General features: G+C 43.9%; 1 non-coding gene and 1 pseudogene across 1 annotated transcript; both read left to right on the top strand.

Annotated features, from left to right (window-relative positions):
* The first annotated feature begins 3,283 nt into the window (after positions 1-3,283).
* Positions 3,284-4,597, top strand: LOC128573465 (serine/threonine-protein kinase Sgk1-like; annotated as a pseudogene).
* Positions 4,598-6,345: 1,748 nt separating this feature from the next.
* On the top strand, positions 6,346-6,452 carry LOC128574434 (U6 spliceosomal RNA). Its single transcript, XR_008376785.1, has one exon. It is a non-coding gene; the product is annotated as a U6 spliceosomal RNA (small nuclear RNA).
* Positions 6,453-21,416: the final 14,964 nt, after the last annotated feature.

Here is a 21,416-nt window from a genome sequence, read left to right as displayed (position 1 = left end):
ATGATGAAATATATAGGGTTGCACACACCCACTGCAGCCAGAACTAGCCATTACTGAGGATATACTGAGGGTATACTGAGGATGGGGACGTCATCTCTCTGCACGCATGCTGTGTCTTGGGTGGAAACATTTGGCCAAGGTAAATGTTCACCAGACCACAGCACTCTATGAACCTCTTGCTCACAGCTACTGATTCCAGGATTCAAGGGCCGCCAGAGCCTCCTCTCCCATGGCAACTTGTGGCTGAAGTTAGTTTTCCAGCTGACCTCAGACCCTCACCTTTGCCAGTTTGCATCTCTCTGGGGGCAGTGTATACAGCACTGCACATCCAACTCAGTGCTCTCAGAACAGAACTGAGTCCAAGGAAAGTCACCATCATAGATTTATAAAATACAAAACACAAAAGTCCAAATTTACCCAACAAGTCTCCAGGGAGCTGTTTACCATTATGTTCTATATAGGATGGCCATGTGATGCCCAAGGCCTGGACTTGTATCTGCAGCAGCAACTTTACTGACACACTGGCCCAGCGTGATACCATGGCTTGCTGAGTAAAAGCCAGGGGCTCCCAGCAGGGATGGGAGTGAAGAACAGAGCAGCAGGGCCTCCGGTCAGAAGGGCAGCGCCCAGACTATGTGGCTCCTACACAGGAGAATCAGGGACTTAAACTCACAAAAAGTTTTTTATTCTGAAAAATATATCACAACATGAAAGAAGGTTTTGAGTCTTGAAATGTGACAATAGGCTTTAATTTTTAATGGAATTCTCTTACAGCTGTGTTAGAGCTGAGAGTTCACCTCTGTGCTGTTCAGAGGACCTGGTTCAGTTCATCGAACCAGCAAGTTCGGCTGAGTCAGAGGGAGAGCAAAACACTGGGGTAATGAAAAATGAGGCAGCTGGGACTCCAGTATAGCAGAACAGGAGCAAAGTTTGTATTTAAAAGTGAAGTAAAAAAGTAAAGGAAAGCAGAGACAAGAGAATGGAAAAGGGTCCTCCCTGCGAATGTGAGGAGACCCTACACAAGGCAGTGTAAGTGCATCATCCTGAATCCTCCTACGTTCATTATAAGGATTCCCACTGGTTCCCCTTTGGCTCTAAGAGAGTGAAGATGGGAGGTTTGATAGCTCTTGAGGGTCCAGAAGTTGAACCGCACCACTCCCTCCACATTCTCCCAGATAAGGGCATCCAAGGGCCAGTCCAGATTAGAGGGGTGAAGCAGCAGGCTTTGTACCTTGATGAAAAAACCTGGAACGTCACATCAGAAAGGGGCACCGCCACAGGAGGCAGGGTTTGCTGGGGGCCATACTTACAAGGATCTATCACAGTGTCAGGCAAAGCACAAGCCTCAGAATGAGCAAAGCACTGGATTCTGCTAAAGGTTTAAAGAACAGCAGCTATCTTCCTCCCCCAGAGCTGGCCTGATGATCAGTGTGAAAACTGCAGTTTTGCCACTTCTCATGGGCCAGTTGAGGTGCTTCTTTCAGACTCCTAGGGAAATGACCTTGGAACATCTCCTGGTGGCCTTCACAAGAGGCACCATGCAAATAAGCACTCATCTGGGGGTACAACCTCAGCTGGCTTGTGTCAACGTGTCAGCTGCTTATTATGCGAAAATGTGTTTTTCTGGCCTCACTCTGGGTTGAAGTTCAGAAATTTGGTCCTATTCAAAAAGAGAATTGGAATACCCAAGACTCCCCTGGAACCTGGTTAAACCAAACAAACATTCTGCTCTTGGTGAACCTGAAACGCCTGTCTCTGCAGGAGTGTTCTCGGGACTCGTGTTTTCATGCTGCATTTCCAGCCTGGGTCCACAGGGGGAGACTGCTCAAGACACAGAGCGCTGATCAGAACAAAACATGTTTCTCCTAAGAATGGCAGTGCACCTGGAGAGAAGCAATGTCAGCACCCGCTTCCCACTAGCCAGCTCAGGGGCATGAGCTCCGCTGTCTACAGCAGCGCACCAAATTCAACAACATTCTGGTTAAGCCACAAAGCTCAGGAATCTCATTTATTTCAGGCCACCATCACCTGGCAAAGTTCCAGAGTACACCAGCCACTCACTGCTAGTGAGTATCATTCCGTGTGTCCTTCCTACACATTCAGCCCCATGCATTGCCCACCCACCCCAACCCCCCCATCTCCTGCGACCATTGCAGGTCACCTGGAATAGCCAGGGACTTTGTTTTCAAGCAACAGAATCTGAAGTTGGCTAACTTGGGTAAAAAGAGAAATTTAGTGAGAGAGCTGTCAGAGCTCACAGAATTAACGGGCAGCTTGAAAACTACTGTCTTATAAAACGAGACAAGGGTGACCACTATCACCTTTGTTCAACATAGTGCTGGAAGTCCTAGCCAGAGCAATCAGACAAGAGAAGGAAATAAAGGGTACCCAAATGGGGAAAGAAGAGGTCAAACTATCACTCTTTACTAAAGATATGATTTTATATCTAGAAAATCCCAAAGAGTCTGTTAAGAGATGCCTAGAATTGATAAATTCAGCAATCTCATGTTATAAAATCAATGTACATAAATCAGTACCATTCACACATGGCAATAATGGTCAAGCTGAGAACCAAATCAAAGACTAAATCCCCTTTACAAAGAAAATAAAATACCTAGGAATATATTTCACTAAGAAGGCGAAAGACCTCTATAGGAACAACTGTGAAACATTAAGAAAGGAACCTGCAGAGGATATAAACAGATGGAAAAACATACCATGCTCATGGACGAGCAGAATCAATATCTATACTACCCGAAGTGACTTACAGATTCCATGTAATCCCCATCAAAATACCAATGTCATTTTTTTTGCAGATCTGGAAAAAATAGTCCTAAGCCTTCTATGGAACCAGAAAAGATCCTGAATAGCCAAAGAAACCGTATGCCCAAGAAAAAAAATTGGGAGGCATCACTTTACCAGCCTTCAAGCTATCCTACAAGGTTATAGCAACCAAAAAAGCATGGTGCTGGCACACACACAGAGACATAGACCAATTGATCAGAACAGAGAATGCAGATATAAAACCAACCTCATAGAGCCATTTGGTCTTTGACAAAACAGGCAAAAACACACACTGGAGAAAAGAATACATATTCAGGGCTGGTCACAGTGGCCTACATCTATAATCCCAGCACTCTGGGAGTCCAAGACAGGTTGATTGCTTGAGCTCAGGAGTTCAAGACCAGCCTGAGCAAGAGGGAGACCCGTCTTTAAAATTAGCCAGGCGGTTGGCTGAGCCGGTGTCCAGTCATCAACGCCCTGATTTATTCCTTCGGAAGTGATGATGGTGAAAACTGAGGCTGCTAGGGGTCCCCTCACTTACTCCAGAATGAGGGGAATAGTAGCAATTCTTATCGCTTTCATGAAGCAGAGGAGGATAGGCCTGAACAACTTTATCCAGAAGATTGCTAACAACTCCTATGATGCAAGCATGCAGAAGTTCAGTCCATATTGAAAATCTCCCAGCCCCACGGGCCTGAGCTTATAAATGCCAACCCTTCTCCTCCACCAAGTCCTTCTCAGCCAATCAACCTTGGTCTATCATCCAACCCTCATGCTAAACCATCTGACTTTCACTTCTTGAAATTGATTGGGAAAGGCAGTCTTAGAAAGGTTCTTCTAGCAAGACACAAGGCAGAAGAAGTGTTCTATGCAGTCAGAGTTTTACAGAAGAAAGCAATCCTGAAAAAGGAGGAGGAGAAGCATATTATGTCAGAGCGCAATGTTTTATTGAAGAATGTGAAACACCCTTTCTTGGTGGGCCTTCACTTCTCTTTCCAGATTACAGGCAAATTGTACTTTGTTCTAGACTACATTAATGGTGGAGAGTTGTTCTACCATCTCCAGAGGGAGCGCTGCTTCCTGGAACCACGGGCTCGTTTCTATGCTGCTGAAATAGCCAGTGCCTTGGGTTACCTACACTCTCTGAACATCGTCTACAGAGACTTAAAACCTGAGAATATTCTTCTAGACTCCCAGGGACACACTGTCCTTACCGACTTTGGACTGTGCAAGGAAAACACTGAGCACCATGGCGCGACGTCTACCTTCTGTGGTACACCTGAGTATCTGGCACCTGAGGTGCTCCATAAGCAGCCTTATGACTGGACCGTGGACTGGTGGTGCCTGGGGGCCGTCTTGTATGAGATGCTGTATGGCCTGCCTCCTTTTCATAGCCGAAACACAGCTGAGGTGTACGACAACATTCTGAACAAGCCCCTCCAGTTGAAACCAAATATCACAAATTCTGCAAGGCACCTCCTGGAAGGCCTGCTGCAGAAGGACAGGACAAAGTGGCTTGGTGCCAAGGATGACTTTATGGAGATTAAGAGTCATGTCTTCTTCTCCGTAATTAACTGGGATGATCTCATTAATAAGATTACTCCTCCTTTTAACCCAAATGTGAGTGGACCCAGCGACCTGCGGCACTTTGATCACGAGTTTACCGAAGAGCCGGTCCCCAACTCCACTGACAGGTCCCCTGATAGCATCCTCATCACAGCCAGCGTCAAGGAAGCTGCAGAGGCTTTCCTAGGCTTCTCCTACGCACCTCATGGACTCCTTCCTCCAAACAATCTTGGGGTTAGGCTTTTGAAGGATTTTGTGTGTTTTAAATGCTTTAGTTAGCCTTTCGGCGGAGCTGCCAGCTGACAGGACATCTTTAAAAGAGAATTTGCACATCTCTGGAAGCTTAGCAATCTTGCACACTGTTTGCTGGAAGATTTTGGAAGAGCACATCCTCAGTGAGCTCATGACGTTTTCATTTTTATTCTTACTTCCAACGTGGTGCTATCTCTGAAATGAGCATTAGAGTGCCGCCTTAGATGCAGCAGTCTTGTCAGAAGGAAGGCAGTGTTCTAAGAAGGTTCTCCTGCAGGTTTATCTAGGCTGTGATAAGGAATATTATGAAATGTATCTTTTCTGAAGAGATCGTGTTAGCTCCAAAGCTTTTTCTATTGCACAATGTTTCAGTTCTTTACTTTTTCCTTGTGGACTTACTCTGTGAACAGTGGAATGAGTGTGGTATGCTTGATCACAGACGATGGATTTTGTTATAAGCATCAATGTGACACCTGCAGGACACTACAACGTGGGACATTGTTTGTTTCTCCCAGATTTGGAAGATAAATTTATGTGTAGACTGGGTTTTTTTGTAAGATACAGTTAAAACTAAATTTACTGAAATGGTCTTGCAATGACTTGTATTCAGATGCTTAAAGAAAGCATTGCTGCTACAAATATTTCTATTTATAGAAAGGGGTTTTATGGAGCAATGCCCCAGTTGTGAGTCAGAGCCGTTGGTGTTTTCATTGTTTAAAAATGTCACCTGTAAAATGGGCATTATTTATGTTGGTTTTTTATTTTTTGCATTCCTGATAATTGTATGTATTGTATAAAGAAAATCTGTACATTGGGTTATAACACTAGTATATTTAAACTTATAGGTTTATTTGTAATGTAAACCACCATTTAATGTACTGTAATTAACATGGTTATAGTATGTACAATCCTTCTCCCACCACACAATTTTTTTGTGTGTGATAAACCAATTTTGGTTTGCAATAAAATCTTCAAAAAAAAATAATAAATAAAATAAAATTAGCCAGGCATTGTGGTGAGTGCCTGTAGTCACAGCTACTCAGGAGGCTGAGGCAACAGAATCTCTTCAGAGTTTGAGGTTGCCATGAGCTATGATGCCACCGTACTCTACCCAGGGGGACAGATTGAGACTCTGTCTCAAAAAAAAAAAAAAAAAAGAAGAATATATTTCCTATAAATGGTGCTGAGGAAATTGGATAGCCCTATGTAGAAGACTGAAACAGGATCCTCATCTCTCACAAAAGTTAATCCACAATATGTAACAGACTTAAACCTAAGGCACGAAACTATAAGAATCCTAGAAGAAAATGTTGGAAAACCTGTTATAGATATCAGCCTAGGCAAAGGATTTATGAAGAAGACTCCAAAGGCAATCACAGCAATACCAAAAATAAATGAATGAGACCTGATCAAATTAAAAGGCATCTGCACAGCCAAGGGTACAATCAATAGAGCAAAAACAAACAAACAACAAAACAGGAGAGAATATCTGCATGCTATATATCTAATAAAGGGCTAAAAACCAGAATCTATTAAAAAAAAACTCAAAGAAATCATCAAGAAAAAAAGTCATTAAAAAGCAATCAAAAGACATGAAGAGAAACTTTTCAAAAGAAGATAGACTAATGGCCAAGAAACATGAAAAAACGCTTGACACTTCTAATCAGGGAAATGCAAATCAAAACCACCATGAGATATCACCTAACTCCAATGAGAATGGCTCTTATCAAAAAGTCCTAAAACGTGCTCGCTTCGGCAGCACATATACTAAAATTGGAACGATACAGAGAAGATTAGCATGGCCCCTGCGCAAGGATGACACGCAAATTCGTGAAGCATTCCATATTTTTAGCAACAACAACAACAAAAAAAAAAAGTCCCAAAACAACAGATGTTGGCATGGATACAGACAGAAAGGGACACTTACTCACTGTTGGTGGACTGCAAACTAACACAACCTACATGGAGAGTAGCGGGGAGATACCTCAAAGAACTAAAAGTAGACTTATCAGTTGATCCAGCAATCCCACTACTTGGTTCATACCCAAAAGAAAAAAAGACATTCTATAAAAAAGACATTTGCACTCAAATGTTTATAACAATTCACAATTACAAAGATGTGGATGTAACCCAAGTGCCCACCAATATATGAGTGGAGTAATAAAATGTGGAATATGTACACTATGGAGTACTATTCAGCCATTAAAAAGTGGTGGTCTAGTATCTTTTATATCAGCCTGGATGGAAATTGGAGACCATTCTTCTAAGTGAAGTATGGTGAATGGAAAAATAAATACCACACATACTCAATACTAAATTGAATACTAATAATCAACATGTGCACATATGGAAATAAAATTCAACAGAAATCAAGCAGGTGGAGGTGGGAGGAGGGAACAGGTAAATTCACACCTAACAGGTACAATACATACATAAAAGGTCACACTTTTAAATTTGGCTAAAATGATACAAAAGGATTAAATGAAACCAAAACATTTATACCCCTGTAATATTCTAAAATAATAAAAAAAGAACCACACCTTCTGTGCTATCCTGGGTACGTCATGTACCTCTGGTGTAGCTGAGACGCGCTGAGAAGCCTTCGTGGTTTAATGAAAACTAATCTGAGACCAAGAGATAAACAGGAGTCAGGAGAGGCAGGCGGTCAGAAAGATGGCCAGCCTCATGCAGCTCCATCCAGCTCTCTGGACTAGACTTGCAGGACTGATGTCAGCTGGGGACAGCCTAGTGTGGTCCTCTGGGACTCAGGAGATGGGAGATTTTGTCCTGGCTAAGGACTCCAGGAATGACATCTTTCAGCTCAATTCCTCAGATAGGGAAGCTGCTGGGCTTGGTGGGTAAAAGCTCATGCAGCCATTTTAGCAACAGAGAACCCAGCTTCTCTCCTGTTCTGCTTTCAGCTTTACAAAATCACGGCCTGGTTTGCAGAGTAGACATTACTGCAACTACTATTTACTAGCACCCATTCCTGGCCAGGCTGTGTCCTAATGAATTTACACTGAAGTTCCCAAACCTCATGGCAACCCTCCCGCCCTGCCCCACTCACAGAGAATCACCCTCCATGGACCTGCAGGCCACTGTCAGCAACCAACACAAAGCATGGCCACTTCCCCTGTTCACCCCCTGGGTGTCCTTGTCAACTTCTGCTGTCCAAAAACCACCTGCCACTCAGGAAAGCATGGCTCCCACAGCCCTCCGAATGCTGCTCTGTGAAGGGTGACAGGCCTCTCCAACTATGTCATACCTGTGGTCACCTGGTCCCAAGGCAGCTTGGCCTTCACCCATATTCCCTATGAAGTTTTTTTTTTTTTTTTGAGGTATATTTCTCTGGCTTCTGGCCATGCCCAGACCCAGTCCAAGGCAGAGGTCACACCTCATGCCCTCTTCTCTAAGGGCCACAAGGCCCAAATTCCTCCTTCCTCTCCCAATTAAAAACCAAAGTACCAGGCTGAATCAGTCACATGATCTTCAAGGCCCAACACAAAATGAAAATGTAGGTTCTCTTGTTCAAAAATTATTAAGAATTTTAAGGCTGGACACAGTGTCTCACACATATAAACCTGGCATATTGGGAGGTCAAGATGAGAGGATCACTTGAGACCAGGAGTTCAAGACCAGCCTGAGCAACACAGTGAGACTCTGTCTCTATATAAAAAAATAGAATTAGCTGGATGTGATGGTGTGCAACGGTAGTCTTAGCAACTCAGGAAACAGGCAGGAGGACCCTTTGAGCACAGGAGTTTGAGGTTATAGAGAACTATGATGATGCCACTGTACTCCAGCCCAGGGAGAGGAATATTCCTCTGGCCTTAGGATGGCCTTAGGATGCTGTCTCCTAGCTACAAAAGCAGAAATATTGTAGGGAAATTATTATACACATATCAGAGTCTTGCTCTGTCTCCAAACAACAACAACAACAACAACAAAAGATGATGACTGCAACAAAGCCAGAAAGCATTAAAATCCTGGCTCGGAGCCCTTCTTAGGTCTGTGTGACTGCACCAGTAGCACTCCAGGAAGCCAGCCCCAAGCATCTGGGTGGCCTGGTGGCAAAGCAGGTCTCATGAGTAATGTCAGGGGCCAAAAGGCCCTGTGATGCATGGATGGATGGGGACGCTGAGATGCTCCAGGCCTGCACAACTTGCCCACGGCTTTTACAGGATTGATGTAATGTACATGGCTATTCAGCCCCTTCCAAAGTGCTCAGCAAATTTCACAAGTGAATGAAGGGAGAAACAGACCAACAAGGCAGCAGAGTCAGGACTGAGGCTTGGGTTTGCTGCTCTTTTCCACTCTTACCAATGGCCAGACTCACACTATGGGAGTTCTCCACCTTGAGGAAAGGCATCACTTTTACTTCATAACTACCCTGTTTCCCCGAAAATAAGACACCCTCCGAAAATAAGACCTACTTACAGGAAAGATAAGATGTTCCCTGAAAATAAGATCTGGTGCATCTTTGGGAACACACCTTAAAATAAGACACTGTCTTATTTTGGGGGAAACAGGATAGGTGGGGGGTCAGAGGGACCCTCTTACTACCTTTGCTGGGAGGCTCATGCATACCCTCTTCAAATGTCCTTCCCAGCCTCCAGATCTATCTGTGCTCAACTTGGATCATCGGTAAATTCCCTGGAAGGTGTGGGACCAGAGCTCCAATGCTCAGACTTGAGGTTCCTGCTTGAAAAAAGGAACTCAAGCACCTTTGAAAAGAACCACAAAGAAAAATTCTCCATCTGTCCTTCCCATCCCCTTGGGGAAGAAATTTTAGGAAGGACTCCAATAATTTCCCTACAATATTTCTGCTTGTGTTGCTAGGAGACAGACTAGAGCCCTTGCAAGAAGCCAAAAGATCAAAACTCACTGGTACAGGACAGAGCCACTTGCTGACAGGCTTGTTTTGCAAACTGTATTTGAATTAATTGCATCTCAGTCCTTTTTTTTTTTTTTTTGTCTGCTCTATGCCTCAGCAAGAGGATACAATGAACATAACCCCACCTTGTGTTCTTGTTGCACTGTTGCACAGGACCCTGCAGGCTCCACGCCTGTGACCGTGCTTACTCATTAGTGCCTCACCCTTGAGGGATGGAGTTAGATGCGATGTACAAGGGCCCAGAGGAGAGGAGCCCACACAGGGAGCTATGTGGAGGGTGGGGTGGCGCTAGAGGAATTCTGTTGTTCATTAAGCCCAGGCAAAGTTAACATGTGGATGTGTTCTTTGTGCTAATTTCAAACGTTCTGAGTTCTAAAGTGCCACAGAGGGCACTGCACATCTAGAAGGCACTAGATGAAGACAGATGGGTGAAATGGTCTGCCAGGAAATCCAGCAGAGGACTTCCTCAAAGCACATGAAAATCCAGTGATGGTAAATCAGGGCACTCAAGGGATGCAGGAAGATGGGACTCTGGAAAGCAAGCCCACGCTGGACCTTGCTGTGCCAACACGAATCCTCACCTGCCTTCTCTCCCCACCCAACTGCTGCAAGGTTTGTTTTTATAAATCTTGATTTTCATGTGAAGTTAAATCTTGATCAGAATGGAAGCAACCACAATTTTCAAACACTTGTATGTCTTTTGATTATTCACCTTTTAAGATAAAGTCCAACATGAAGAAGAGAAGTTGATATCTAGGATTAATTAGGAATAATTCCTGTTTGGATTGTCTCTGTAGAATTGGAGAGCAGAGATTCAATTAAATAAACCATTGTGTGGCAGGGCTCAGTGGCTCACGCCTGTAATTGTAGCACTCTGGGAGGCCCAGGTGGGTGGATTGCTTGAGTTCCTGGGTTCAAGACCAGCCTGAGCCAGGGCAACACCCTGTCTCTATGAAAAAAAAAAAAAAAAAAAACACTGAGGCAAGGTGAGTCTGGGGAGATAAGACTCCAGGCATCTCTGGCTGGTGGGATACAGGGAGTCAGCAACAGACTTCTGGACCCCAAGAGGAGGACAAAAACAGTGAAAAACTGGCAAGTGGTTGCACGTGTTCGATCGACCTAATCTCGCAGGCAGCCATAAGTACAAGCAGCAGTGAGACTACAAACAGGAAAGGCCTTACCTATGAACTGTTACTCTGTTTTTGGACTTGGCACACAGTTGAACTGCCTTGGGGAGAGCTTGAGCAGGAGTGAGGAGAACTCTGGGCATTGTCTAGGGCCCCAGACTGAGCCGCTGAGCCAGACGGAGCTAATAGTGCTCGGCTGTGGGCCGTAGGGAGCCATTGTGAGAGAACTGCCCCGGCAAGCTCCACCCTTAGGGTCACAGAGCAAGGATCGGGAGGGAGCTTGTAACCTAGTCACTGAGCAGCCTAAAGGCGGGGACTGAGCTGCCTTATAGCCTTAACACTCAGGGCAGAGTGAGACCGGTTTTGGCACACTGGAGCCTCGAGTTGTTGCCCAGGGTAGAGTGCCGTGGAGTCACAGCTCATAGCAACCTCAAACTCCTGGGCTTGGTGCCGCCCGGACCTCCATAAGAGCTGCGCTGCGAACCCCAACCCACGACCTGTGCCCGCCGGGCCTCCGCGTGCCCTGACCAGGAGCCGCGCAACCCTACGTCCTCCCTCCAGTAACCTCCCTGCCTCCACACCGGCCCCCCTCGTCTGGCCAGGGACTCTGGTAGCCACATACCCTACGGAGCCCTCCCTGCCTCTGTGCAGAGCCCTTCTCCTGGACAGAGACTGTTGGAGACTTGGACTCTCTGTGTCAAAGTCACTGGGCACCAGGCACTCCCAGAACCGTGTGCACGACCTCCTGCCCTGTTGCTGGATCTGCGTGTGTCCCACTCCGGAGCTGCCTCACAACCAGAACTCCCTGGCTGGGGCAGCACCAGAGGAACTACACAGGGTCACTCCCTACAAAGATTCAGCAACAATACAGTGATCCTGCTGGGGTCTAATCTTGGAGAGACACCTCCCCAACTCTGAGGATGGCCAGTGGCAACGGTGAAAAACAATCATGAGATGAAGTCAACAGAAAAACTCTGGCAATATGAATAATCAGACTAGATGAACTCCCCCAAGTATCAATGGAGCAGACACAGCACAAGATCCCATGCACAAACAAATAGCTGAGATGTCAGAAATGGAATTCAGAATCTGGATAGCAAATAAGATTGAATTAGAATTCCAAGCAGTAACCGAAAAGATGTATCAAGAATTCAACGAATTCAAAGACCAAATGACCAAAGATTTTGACACATTGAGACAAGAAGTTGCAGCCCTCAAAGATCTGAGAAACACAGTAGAATCCCTCAGTAACAGAATGGAGCAAGCACAAGAAAGGATTTCTGACATAGAAGACAAAGCTTTTGAATGTTCCCAAACTCTCAAAGAGGAAGAGAAATGGAGGGCAAAAACAGATCACTCTCTCAGAGAGCTCTGGGATAATTTGAAGAAAACCAATATTCGTCTTATAGGGATCCCGGAAAGCGACGAAGAGGCTTCACAAGGCACAGTCTCTTCTCCATGAGATTATTAAGGAGAACTTTCCATACATGCCAAGAGATCCTGAAATTCAGATAGCAGACAGTTTCAGAACTCCAGCACGACTCAACCCAAATAGGACATCTCCCAGACACATCATAATCAATTTCAGTAAAGTTAATATGAAGGAGAAAATTCTGAAAGCAGCCAGACAAAAGAAAACCACCACCTATAAGGGCAAGAATACTAGAATAAATGCAGATCTCTCTGCTGAAACCTTTCAAGCTAGAAGAGGATGGTCATCGACTTTTAATCTCCTAAAACAAAATAACTTTCATCCCAGGATCTTGTACCTAGCTAAACTGAGCTTCATTTATGACAGAGAAATTAAATACTTCAATGACATTCACATGTTGAAGAAATTTGCCATAACTAAACCAGCTCCCCAGGATATTCTCAGACTTATCCTCCATAAAGACCAGCATAATCCTCCACCACAAAAGTAAACCCACCCAGAAAATTTTGATCAAATTCCAACTTCCACAGTCACAAAAGGATTAAAAATGTCCACCGGACTCTCATAAGGCTTATCAATATTCTCAATTAATGGGAATGGTTTAAACTGTCCTCTGAAGAGGCACAGGTTGGCTGACTGGATACAAAAACTCAAGCCAGATATCTGCTGTATACAAGAATGGCATCTTACATTAAAAGACAAATATAGACTCAAGGTGAAGGGATGGTCATCAATATTCCAGGCAAATGGAAAGCAGAAAAAAGCAGGCATTGCAATCCTGTTCACAGACGCAATAGGCTTTAAACCAACCAAAATAATTAAGGATAAGGATGGACACTTCATATTTGTTAAAGGTAATACTCAATATGATGAGATCTCAATTATTAATATTTATGCACTCAACCAGAACACACCTCGATTTATAAGAGAAACTCTAACAGACATGATCTCGATTTCCTCCTGTTCCATGGTAGTTGGAGATTTTAACACCCCTTTAGCAGTGCTGATAGATCCTCCATAAAGAAACTAAGAAAAAAAAATTTAGATTTAGGGTGGCGCCTGTGGCTCAAGGAGTAGGGCGCCGGTCCCATATGCCGGAGGTGGCGAGTTCAAACCCAGCCCCGGCCAAAAAAAAAAAAGAGTAAAAAAATTTTAGATTTAAACTCAACCATTCAACATCTGGACTTAACAGACATCTACAGAAACACAGTAGATGTTTCATTTGTTTCATCCCAACAAAACTGAATACACATTCTTCTCATCAGCCCACAGAACATACTCCAAAATCGACCACATCCTAGGCCACAAATATAACCTCAGAAAATTTAAAAAAATAGAAATTTTTCCCTGCATCTTCTCAGACCATCATGGAATAAAAGTTGAACTCAATAACAACAGGAACCTGCATACCCATACAAAAACAGGGAAGCTAAACAACCTCATGCTGAAGGATAGATGGGTTATAGATGAGATTAAGAAGGAAATCACCAAATTTTTGGAACAAAACAACAAACAAGACACAAATTACCAGAACCTCTGGGATACTGCAAAGGCAGTCCTAAGAGGGAAATTTATAGCACTGCAAGCTTTCCTCAAGAAAACGGAAAGAGAGAAAGTTAATAACTTAATGGTACATCTCAAGCAACTGGAGAAGGAAGAACACTCCAACCCCAAACCCAGCAGAAGAAAAGAAATAACCAAAATCAGAGCAGAATTAAATGAAAATGAAAACAAAAGAATTATACAACAGATCAATAAATCCAAAAGTTGGTTTTTCAAAACAATCAATAAAATAGATAAACCTTTGGCCAACCTAACCAGGAAAAAAAGAGTAAAATCTCTAATTTCATCAATCAGAAATGGTAATGATGAAATAATAACAGACCCCTCAGAAATTCAAAAAATCCTTAACGAATAATACAAGAAACTCTACTCTCAGAAATATGAAAATCTGAAAGAAATCGACCAATACCAGGAAGTACGCCACATACCAAGACGTAGCCAGAATGAAGTGGAAATGTTGAACAGGCCTATATCAAGTTCTGAAATAGCATCAACTATACAAAATCTCCCTAAAAAGAAAAGCCCAGGACCAGATGGCTTTACGTCAGAATTCTACCAAACCTTTAAAGAATAACTAGTACCTATATTACTAAACCTCTTCCAAAATATAGAAAAAGAAGGAATATTACCCAACACATTCTACGAAGCAAACATCACATTGATCCCCAAACCAGGAAAAGACCTAACAAGAAAAGAAAATTATAGACCAATATCACTAGTGAATATTGATGCTAAAATACTCAATAGGATCCTAACAAACAGAATCCAACAACACATCAAAAAAATTATACACCACGACCAAGTTGGATTATCCTAGGGTCTCAAGACTGGTTCAGTATATGTAAATGTATAAATGTAATTCAGCACATAAACAAACTAAAAAATAAGGACAATATGATTCTTTCAATTGATGCAGAAAAAGCTTTTGATAATATCCAGCATCCCTGCATGATAACAACACTTAAGAAAATTGGTATAGAAGGGACATTTCTTAAACTGATAGAGGCCATCTACAGCAAACCCACAGTCAATATCGTATTGCATGGAGTTAAATTGAAATCATTTCCACTCAGATCAGGAACCAGGCAAGGTTGCCCACTGTCTCCATTGCTCTTTAACATTGTAATGGAAGTTTTAGCCACCGCGATTAGGGAAGAAAAGGCAATCAAGGGTATCCACATAGGGTCAGAAGAGATCAATCTTTCACTCTTCGCTGATGATATGATCATATATCTGGAAAACACTAGGGATTCTACTACAAAACTTTTAGAAGTGATCAAGGAATACAGCAATGTCTCAGGCTACAAAATCAACACCCATAAATCTGTAGCCTTTATATATACCAACAATAACCAAGCTGAAAAAACAGTCAAGGACTCTATTCCTTTAACAGTAGTGCCAAAGAAGATGAAATATTTGGGAGTATACCTAACAAAGAATGTGAAAGATCTCTACAAAGAGAACTATGAAACTTTAAGAAAACAAATAGCTAGGGCGGCGCCTGTGGCTCAGTGAGTAGGGCGCCGGCCCCATATACCGAGGGTGGCGGGTTCAAACCCAGCCCTGGCCAAACTGCAACCAAAAAATAGCCGGGCGTTGTGGCGGGCGCCTGTAGTCCCAGCTGCTCGGGAAGCTGAGGCAAGAGAATCGCGTAAGCCCAAGACTTAGAGGTTGCTGTGAGCCGTGTGACGCCACGGCACTCTACCAAGGGCGGTACAGTGAGACTCTGTCTCTACAAAAAAATAAAAAAAATAAATTAAAAAAAAAAAAAAAAAGAAAACAAATAGCTGAAGATGTTAACAAATGGAAAAACATACCATGCTCATGGCTGGGAAGAATCAACATTGTTAAAAGGTCTATGCTACCCAAAGCAATATAAATTTTAATGTAATTCCTATTAAAGCTCCATTGTCATATTTTAAAGACCTTGAAAACATAATACTTCGTTTTATATGGAATCAGAAAAAACGTCAAATAACCAAAATATTACTGAGCAATAAAAACACAGCAGGAGGAATCACGCTACCAGACCTGAGACTGTACTATAAATCGATAGTGATCAAAACAGCATGGTATTGGCACAAAAACAGAGAAGTAGATGTCTGGAACAGAATAGAGAACCAAGAGATGGATCCAGCTACTTACCGTTATTTGATCTTTGACAAGCCAATTAAAAACATTCAGGGCGGAAAAGATTCCCTATTTAACAAATGGTGCTGGGTGAACTGGCTGGCAACCTGTACAAGACTGAAACTGGACCCACACACCTTTCACCATTAACTAAGATAGACTCTCACCGGATTAAAGATTTAACCTTAAGACATGAAACTATAAAAATACTTGAAGAAAGTCAGGGAAACCTCTTGAAGGAATCGGCCTGGGTGAATATTTCATAAGGAGGACTCCCCAGGCAATTGAAGCAGTATCAAAAATACACTACTGGGACCTAATCAAACTAAAAAGCTTCTGCACAGCCAAGAACATAGTAAGTAAAGCAAGCAGACAGCCCTCAGAATGGGAGAAAATATTTGCAGGTTATACCTCCAATAAAGATCTAATAACCAGAATCCACAGAGTACTCAAACATATTAGCAAGAAAAGAACACGTGATCCCATCTCAGGGTGGGAAAGGGACTTGAAGAGAAACTTCTCTAAAGAAGACAGATGCATGATCCACAAACACATGAAAAAAAGCTTATCATCCTTAATTATCAGAGAAATGCAAATCAAAACTACTTTGAGATATCACCTAAGCCCAGTAAGAGCAGCCCACATAACAAAATCCCCAAACCAGAGGTGTTGGCGTGGATGTGGAGAAAAGGGCACACTTCTACACTGCTGGTGGGAATGCACACTAATACGTTCCTTCTGGAAGGACATTTGGAGAATACTTAGAGACCTAAAAATAGACCTGCCATTCAATCCTGTAATTCCTTTATTAGGTATATACCCAGAAGACCAAAAATCACAATATAACAAAGACATCTATACCAGAGTGTTTATTGCGACCCAATTCATAATCGCTAAATCATGGAAGAAGCCCAAGTGCCAATCAACCCACGAATGGACTAGCAAATTGTGGTACATGTATAGCATGGAATATTATGCAGCCTTAAAGAAAGATGGAGACTTTACCTCTTTCATGTTTACATGGATAGAGCTGGAACATATTCTTCTTAGCAATGTCCTTCCATTCTCAGGAATGGAAGAAAAAGTATCCAACGTATTCAACCCTACTATGAAGCTAAATTATAGCTTTCAAATGAAGGCTATAACCCAACTATAGCACAAGGGTATGAGGAAAGGGCCAAGGAAGGGGAAGGGAGTGGGGAGGTTAGAGTGGAGGGAGGGCAATGGGTGGAGCCACACCTAAGGTGCATCTTTGAATGGATACAGGTGAAACTTACTAAAGGCAGAATACAAATGTCTATATATAGTAACTAAGAAAATGCCATGAAGGCTACGTTGAACAGTTTGATGAGAATATTTCAGATTGTATATGAAACCAGCACATTGTACCCCTTGATTGCACTAATGTACACAGCTATGATTTAACAATAAAAAAAAAAAAAAAAAAAACTGAGGCAAGAGGATTGCTTGAGCCCAAGATTTGGAAGTTGCTGTAAGCTATGATGTCACCAAGGTACTCTACCCAGGGCAACAGCTTGAGACTTTGTCTCAAACAAATAAACAAACAAACAAACAAATAAATAACAAATTATTGCAGTCTAGTAGACACGGTACTGCACCCCTGACCCCACACAGCCCTTCATTTCCAGCAGCCAGAGGTGGCTGCCAAAGGCTCCCTGCCCAGCCTATGTGGCCCAAAGAAGCCACATGGCACAAGGCCACACCCTCCACCTGAGTTCCATGTTGTCTCCCTTCCTGTGTGTATTTCATTCATTCATTCATTCATTCATTCATTCATTCATTCATTCATTCATTCAAGAAGGCTCCAAGGTGTAGTAAGATTGCAGAAGTCCAGTGACAAGGGGCAAGGCGAGGGGTGTGGAATGCAGCAACCCAGTGTGCTATACACCCACAATATGCAACAAGTGCTTCTTGGGCTAATGATTTGTTTATGAAAATACTTGAAAACAACTAAGGACTGACCATCCTGAAAGCAAAACACAGTCCTCCTCTTACCACTCCTGAACTTGAAGAATCTCACGGAATTCTGTATGCAATACTAGCAGGATTTGACATGATTTGAATGCTACTACTTCGTAAGGTATGTTTGGGGCCAGATAATTCTTTGTTGTGGGGGATTGTGGAGTATCCTTACAAGGGAACACTGCTCAGCAGTTAAAGGGGAAGACAACTAACACACCCAACGTGGACAAATCACAAGGTGTCATACCAAATGAGTGAACAGACGCAAAGGGCCACACACAGGTAGCCACCCTAAGCCATGGTGGCAAAAGTAGGTAGTGGCTGCCTGAGGCTGGGGATGAAAGGGATAGACTGGACGGGATCTGGGAACATTTGGGGGTAAAACAACTGTTCTCTTTCTGAGGTGCCAAGACCAACATAAGTTGACTTATCAAGGTGAAGGTGAGGCCACCAACCCGGCTGTACTTCCAGCAGCTACCCCTACCACCCATGCCCTCTCCCACTTCTCTTTCTCACTGAAGGGCAGCCTCAAGTCACCTGCCTCTCCATTCCCCAGCCTTGCTCAGTCTCCCAGGACTTTGCTTTTCTGCCTACCTCTCAGCACAGCAGAGGCCACCATGGATATGAGCAAAGGGCCCTCCTTACAAAAATGCTCTGCTGACCGCAGCTTGGACAGACCTTGCTTTCATGCATGTCATCCCTTCAGAAGGCAGACAGTACCACTTGGCACCACTGGACTGACCAGGGGCACACGTCCAAATAAGACCCAGGCACCTGGGTCTTGGCTGAGTCTCCGACCTCTCTGTGGTTGAGGCTCCTGGGACCCCTGCAAGGCTCAGCCACTGCTGGTCTGCAGGGTCATCAGTCAGGAGGACCACGGGACTGGCTGGACACCTCTGTGTCTGTCTATCACCACATTCAACCTCAAGGACCCTGGAGAGTGGGTCCAGGATCTCAGGCAAGTTCTTTTTGGCCAACTCTAACCTGGAGCCATGCAGGGACGGGCACTCGGTCACAAGTGAACAGGCCAAAACACACCATCTATTCCAGCAGAGCCTCGTTGCACACCCACTGCTTCTTCAGGCATGAGTCACCCTCCCTGAAGTCCTGCCCCCACAGAGTGTGTGACATTTCTCCTCACAGCCTCACACACATACAGAAGCAGTAACTGCCATTTAAGAAATAAAAGCAGCTTTTATCTCAGAATAGTGGACGAGTGTTTAGGAGCTTCAATTTGCTTTTCCAAAAGAAAAAAAAAAACCTACATAATTTGCGAGTTCTGCCAATCACAAATCCTGACAGCGCGTTATGATAATTTTGCAATTGTTTCACACAAATTCTTTAAAGTATCTGATCTGATCTGATTTCCAAATTACAGGGTTCATTCCTAAGCAACAAGCATAGGCTTTCAGAAATACTGACAAGAACAGAGAATCCAGTAGCTGTGCTGGGTGAGAATAAGCCAGCCAAGTGTGTCTACCCTGCCATCACCATTTGCCTCAGGGACTTTGAGGAGGAAGTGCCTACTGGCACCAGCCTGGGTGGGCAATTGGCTGACTATCTGAGCTATCTTGCTGCTCCCAGCCATTGGTACTTCTCCATCGCTCCAAGGCTCAAACACCACATCCTGATTCTCTGCTGGCCCCAAGCACACAAAGCGCACTTCTGGTTTAGCTGGTGCTGCACACCCATGGCTACACTGCTCTCCTGAGGCCTCTTGCTCTTCCTGGGCCATCATGCCACCAAGGTACTGCCCCATCTCACCCCATGCCCTTAAGATCCCACCCTTACCTCATGCCAATAGGTACCACCAGGTTCCCACTCAGCACTCATCCATCCCTTCTTGCTGGGCCCAGACCATAAAGCAAACTAGAGCCCTTGGGGCCCAGAGCTGCTGAAGGTTCTACCAGTGTAAAGAGATAGGATCAGATGTGGACAGGCCAGTTTCCCTGGGTTAGATGGATGCCCTCTCTTCACCTACATGGAAGCACTTACTTGCCGTCTTCTAAGAAGACTGGGTCTTTGAGCACTGGAATTACTGCTCTAGCTGAAGAATTTTATCTGACAAAGTGAGACGCTATTCATGATACATCTTGGATTTGTTCTTTGTTGCCAGCATCCAACAATTGAAATTGGGAAAATTTACCCAACAAAGAAAATTTGTGGAAATCTGGCAGTGTGGTGACTCCCTGGGAGGCCAAGACCGGAGGATGCCTTGAGCTCAAGAGTTTGGGCCTCCTTGGCCTGAGAAAGAACAAGACCCCATCTCTACTAAAAATAGAAAAATTATCCAGGCATTGTAGTGGGTACCTATAGTCCCAACTGCTCAGATAGATGGAGAAGGATTGCTGGAGCACAGGAGTTTGAGGCTGCTGTGAGCTACCACACCATGGCACCTTACCCAGGGTGAAAGACTCTGTCTCAAAAAAAAAGACAAGAAAAAAAAGGAGGAAGGAAGGAAAGTTGGTTTGTGTAAACGTGTCTGCTTTTGCACAGCTACACCATATGTGCATAACGGTCTGGCACACACAGGCCCATACAATCAAATTCCGCCAAATGTAATGGCTGCTTTTTGTGTCAACTTGACTAGGTCATGAGGTACTCAGAGAGCTGGTTAAACATTATTTCAGGTGAATCTGTGAGGATTTTGAGAAGAAGCTAGCATTGCAATCAGTGGGCCAAAGAGCGCAGATGGCCCTCCATGATGTGGGAGAACATCAGGGGCCTGAACACAACAAAAAAACAGAGGCAAGAAGAACTTGCTCTTTCTCTTTGGGGGCTGGGCCATCCCCGCGGACATCAGAACTCCTGGTTCTCAGGCCTTTGAATTCAGACCAGGACTTACCATTTGCCCCCCTAGTCCTGGGGTTGCAGTGATTCTGCCTAACTTCTTAGGACATGGATCTTCTGCCCTCTGCTTCTGGTTCTCTGGCTGGGACTGGAACCTCAGCCTGGGGCTCTCTGGCTTTTAGGCCTCTGGACACAGCAGCTCTCCTGAGTCTCCAGCTCGCAGATGGCAGATTGTAAGATTTCTCAGCCTCCATAAATCACGTGAGCATATAGTAAATCTCTTCCTATGTAATATATAATAAATTATATGTGAGATAAATCTCTTCCTAATCTAAATAATGATTATACTATATTTTACCATGCATTTACATGTTATATATCATGTCTTATTATTAAAATATATATTACATATAACAGTACCCACAGTAGATACACAACCCCAAGACCCGTTGACTCTCTTTCCCTGAGAACCTGGCTAATACACCAAGTGTGATAAAATCCAGATGGTTTCCCTACACAACCCTTTCTTGGCCTTACTCCTTCCTCTCTTTTCTTCCTTTCTCCTTATGGACACAGGGTTACTACACTCACAGGTTGGGCTGAGCACACCTCCCACAGAAATGACAAAGTTGCACATGGTCTCCTCAGAGGCCCTCCAGAAAGGAGACTAGAACAGGAGCAGAGCTCCAACAGAAAGCAAGGAAAACCAGTGTCCTGTGAAGATACGTCTCAAAACCTACATCCCCCAGAGCAGCGGTGGCGCTTGTGACAGTGCAGATTCCCAGACCCTGCCCAGACTCACTGGATCAAAATGTCAGAGACACACGCTGGCATCTGCGTGATCTTTTGCTTGTAGCTGCACATTTAGGCCTGAGAACCAATGCCACAGATACTC

The sequence above is a fragment of the Nycticebus coucang genome, chromosome 21 (assembly GCF_027406575.1).
Source record: "Nycticebus coucang isolate mNycCou1 chromosome 21, mNycCou1.pri, whole genome shotgun sequence".
NCBI classification, from domain to species: domain Eukaryota; kingdom Metazoa; phylum Chordata; class Mammalia; order Primates; family Lorisidae; genus Nycticebus; species Nycticebus coucang.
The sequence above is the reverse complement of the archived record's forward strand: the minus strand, read 5'-3'. Positions and strand labels throughout refer to the sequence as shown.